At 40.0% G+C, this 5,000-nt stretch overlaps 1 protein-coding gene across 1 annotated transcript in view; it reads left to right on the forward strand.

The window, feature by feature from the left end:
- LOC137642789 (uncharacterized) overlaps nucleotides 1-5,000 on the forward strand; it is a 601,025-nt gene that overhangs the window by 299,755 nt on the left and 296,270 nt on the right.

Here is a 5,000-nt window from a genome sequence, read left to right on the forward strand (position 1 = left end):
AGATTCTTTTATATTTCAACCTGAATAACCTTGACAACTGAAGATGGAAACAAAACAAAAACTATATTTGGTTAAAAATGTCATCCGAAATACTTTTAATTATTTTTTTTTTTCAATAAATAAAAAGATTCTTTTATACTTCATCATGAATAATCTTGACAATTGAAGATGGAAACAAAACAAAAACTATAATTTGTTAAAAATGTCATCAGAAATACATTTAATAATTTTTTTATTAAAAAAGAAAAAAGATTCTATTTTACTCCATCCTGACCAGTTTCAACTATTGAAGGTTTTCCAAAAAGATTCTTCCACCCCTCATGAATATTTCCACATTTAACAATTGATGTAATTCTATTTGAAATTCTTCCGCGTTTTAGGCTGAGACCCGAGATGGAAGGGAAAGATAAAAAGATATTGATTCTATTATATCATAAGGAACTAAAGGGGGTTGGGGGGGGGGGTGCTGGCTCTGGATATCTTTTCCTTTTTCTTGTTCCTTTCTCTCCTTTCTCTTTCTCTTCCATTCCTTTTTTCTTAGCCTTCTTTTTCTTCTTTCATTCTATTTTTCCTTCCATCTTTTTCTCCTCCTTTCTCCTTCTTCCCCCTTCTCTTTCTTCCCCATTCTCTCTTTCTTCTTCTCTTTTTCCTTCATTCCCTTTTTTTTTGCTTCTCTGTTTTCTCCCTTCGCTTTCTTCTCTTTTCCCTCAAATCTCTTTCTCTTCCCCTCTCCTCCTCCCTTCTCTTTCTTCTCCCTCCTCTTTTTCCTTCCCTTCTCTCCTTTCTCCCTCTTCTTTTTCCTCCCTTATCTCCCTTCTCTTTCTCCTCCCTTTCTCTCTCTTCTCCATTCTTTTTCTCCTCCTTTCTCTTTCTCCTCCCCTCTCTTTTCTCCTGCCTTCTCTTTCTTGTCTTTTCCTCAAATCTCTTTATTCTCTCTTCTCTCTCTCCTCCTTTATCTTTCTCCTCCCCATCTCTCCCTTCTCCCTTCTCTTTCTCCTTCCTTTTCTCCCCCCCCCCTCTCTCTCTCCCTTCTCTCATATTTCCACTTAAAAGAGAAGGAAAGTATCTCGTGTCATTCTCGGTTGGAGGAAATGATGCAGAAGAAATTGTTATTGCACACAATGATCAAGTGAATTAGCTCCAACTCCAGAAGGAGGGAACTTTGTCATCTCATTGATTCCTTATTTAGCAAATGGGGTGAAAATTTATTTCCATTATAATAGATTTATCTTATGATAAAAAACAGTACAAAAAATTCTTCATAATTGTCCAGGTTTTGACATCGGCAAGTAAGATGATATATGTGAAATGACCTGTTTCTTAATCTTTTGTTGTATCTACTTATTTTCACTTTTTATACTAACATTTAGATTCATCTTGTTTTTTTTTTCATAGAAAGAGCCCGTGGTTGCTGATTGCCACTTCGTAATCCAAGTTGTGACAATTCTTGAGACTGGACTTTACGGAAAATTTCCTTCATTTAATTTTCTCTCTTCCCTTCGTGGTGCACAATATATATATATATATATATATATATATATATATATATATATATATATATATATATATTATATATATGTATATATATATATTTATATATATGTATATATGTATATATATATGTATATATAACCACATATATATTATATATAAGACACGAAAAGAGTTGGTAGACCCAGGCCTACATGACTGAGGACTATGAAGTGCGAAGTAGGAGATAACGAATGGAAAAGTATTGAATTAAAAGCTCAAGATAGAGACGACTGGCGAAATCTAACCGAGGCCTTTGCGTCAATAGGCGTATATATATATATATATATATATATGTGTGTGTGTGTGTGTGTGTGTGTCTGTGTGTGTTTATAAATATACTGTAAATCCACAGGGTTTTATAAATGATGAAAATTTCACAGCAAGATCGTATATTTGTGTCTCCTTAATCTAACTACTGTCTAAGGCCTTCCTAATTTCATTATCAAAGCTCCCATTGCCGTTAGGTAAATCCACTAATTAAAGTAACATTTGCCTAATAAGATTATTCAATAGGCCTGTAATCCAGTTAGAAAAAAATGATAATGGTCTATTAATCATCCCTAATGGGTGGTTGAAATTAGTTTAGGGCTGTGGGTGTTAATGTCCTCATTAGGGAGACCGACCAACATTCGTCACGAAAGATAACGCAGATGTAAGATGTAATTTGCGCTCAGTTGAAAGAGATAGAAGATGAATACTGTAAGGGGGACTGTGGAGTTTGTTCAAACGGGGAGGTAGGTTGAAATGTGGATGTACGTTGAAATGTGGAGGTACGTCGAAATGGGGATGGTACGGTGAAATGGGGAGGTACGCTGAAATGGGGATGGTACGGTGAAATGGGGAAGTACGCTGAAATGGGGATGGTACGGTGAAATGGGGAGGTACGTTGAAATTGGGATGGTACGGTAAAATGGGGAGGTACGTTGAAATGGGGATGGTACGGTGAAATGGGTAGGTACGTTGAAAAAGGGAGGTACGTTGAAATGTGGAGGTACTTTGAAATGGAGATGGTACGGTGAAATGGGGAGGTTCGCTGAAATGGGGATGGTACGGTGAAATGGGGATGTACGCTGAAATGGGGATGGTACGGTGAAATGGGGAGGTACGTTGAAATTGGGATGGTACGGTAAAATGGGGAGGTACGTTGAAATGGGGATGGTACGGTGAAATGGGGAGGTACATTGAAAAAGGGAGGTACGTTGGAATGTGGAGGTACTTTGAAATGGAGATGGTACGGTGAAATGGGGAGGTACATTGAAATGGGGATGGTACGTTGAAATGGGGAGGTACCTTGAAATGGGGAGGTAAGTTGAAATAGGGATGGCACGGTGAAATGGAGAGGTACATTGAAATGGGGAGGTATGCTGAAATGGGGATGGTACGGTGAAATGGGGAGGTACGCTGAAATGGGGATGGTACGGTGAAATGAGGAGGTACGCTGAAATGGGGAGGCACGTTGAAATGTGTAGATACGTTGAAATGGGGATGGTACTGTGAAATGGGGAGGTACATTAAAATGGGGATGATACGGTGAAATGGGGAGGTACGTTGAAATGGGGAGGCATGTTGAAATGTGGAGGTACTTTGAAATGCGGAGGTACGTTGAAATGGGGATGGTACAGTGAAATGGGGAGGTGTGTTGAAATGGGGACGGTTCGTTGAACAAGGGATGGTACGATGAAAACGGGACGGTTCAGTGAACAGGGGATGGTTGGAAGATAATACTGTATGATGAAAATGGACGGGTACGTTAAAAAAGGGACACTAAGTTGGAAAGGGAACAGTATTATTATTATTATTACTATCCAAGCTGCAACCCTAGTTGGAAAAGCAAGATGCTATAAGCCCAGGGGCTCCAACAGGGAAAAATAGCCCAGTGAGGAAAGGAAATAAGGAAATAAATAAATGAAGAGAACAAGGGGTTGTTATGGTAAAAAGGGATTGGTACGGTGAACAGGGGACGGTATGATGGAAAGGGAACAGTACTGTGAAAAAGGAACTGTAGCCTGCCATGACAAGAGGACTGTAGGGTGAAAATGGGACGGTACGGTGGAAAGGGAACGGTGCGGTGAAAAGTATGTATGAAGTATGCCCTAGAGCAGGACTCATTCTGTGAGTCCTACTCCGAAGTTAGGACACTCAACTCAAAATATACTCTAAAGTCAAGATACTCGAAGTATGCTCTGAAATTAGGAAATTGGAAATATGCTCTGAAGTTAGGACACTCGAAGTATGCTCTTATGTCATGATTCTCTGAAATCAGGATTCGAAATATGCCATTTTCACAGTCCCTTAAGGAGCACTGCTGTAGTGATTTATTTTGTGTTGATCTGGTGGTAGCGTCTTTGCCTGGTGATTATCAGACTGGGGTTCGAGTCCCGCTCAAACTCGTTAGTTCCTTTTGTCGCTGCACCCAAACTATCCTTGGGAGATAAGAATGTGGGTTTTGGGGGAGCCTATAGGTCTATCTGCTGAGTCATCAGCAGCCATTGCCTGGTCCTCCTTGGTCCTAGCTTGGGTGGAGAGGGGGCTTGGGCGCTAATCATATGTAATATGGGCTGTCTCTAGGGTGTTGTCCTACTTGATATGGCAATGTTACTGTCCCTTGCCTCTGCCATTCATGAGCGGCCTTTAAACCTTTAAAAGCGGGGAGATTTACCAGCCCAAAGAGTACACCTCGTCTCTCACAGAGCTGACCTATTTAAAAGATTAATCATAGTTCTCTCATCAAGTAATTTTAGTATTCCTTTTAGTTATTGTATAGATTTCTTCCCATTTATGGTTGGTGACGCATTTGACTTTCTCATTCCCTGAAGCCTATTCGTTCATGTTTCTCTCCCCTTCCCAACTCTCCTGAGATTCATTTATTTTCGGTGGAGGCTTTTTCGGCCGTTCCCAACCTTGCAGTTTCCCATTTCCTCCCCTTAGTGATAACCTCTCTCTCTCTCTCTCTCTCTCTCTCTCTCTCTCTCTCTCTCTCTCTCTCTCTCTCTCTCAATGCTACAGGATGTCTTAATTAGGATGATAGCAATCAGAAATAGATAATCCTTCAGTTCTTTTGTATTTATAAATGAGAGGCTTACTGTCAACAGATAAATTGCAAACAAATCTATATTCTAAAAGAGGACTGTAACAGAGAAAATCACGTTTCTTGCCTTCACCGAGAACTATCTAGATGCTTCATTGAGAGCAATTTAAAAGCTTCACAGAGAGCCATTCAGGAGCTTCACCAAGAACCATTTAGAAGCTTCACTGAGGACCATTTAGAGGCTTCACCAAGAGCAATCTAGACGTTTCACTGAGAACGATGTAGATGCTCGACCAAGAGCCATTTAGAGGCTTCACCAAGAGCCATTTTAAAGCTTCACTGAGAGCCATTTAGGAGCTTCACCAAGAGCAATTTAGAAGCTTCACCATGAGCCATTTAGAAGCTTAACTGAGAGCCATTTAGGGGCTTCACCAAGAAC

Source organism: Palaemon carinicauda, chromosome 6 (genome assembly GCF_036898095.1).
Source record: "Palaemon carinicauda isolate YSFRI2023 chromosome 6, ASM3689809v2, whole genome shotgun sequence".
In the NCBI taxonomy this organism is placed as follows: Eukaryota; Metazoa; Arthropoda; class Malacostraca; order Decapoda; family Palaemonidae; genus Palaemon; species Palaemon carinicauda.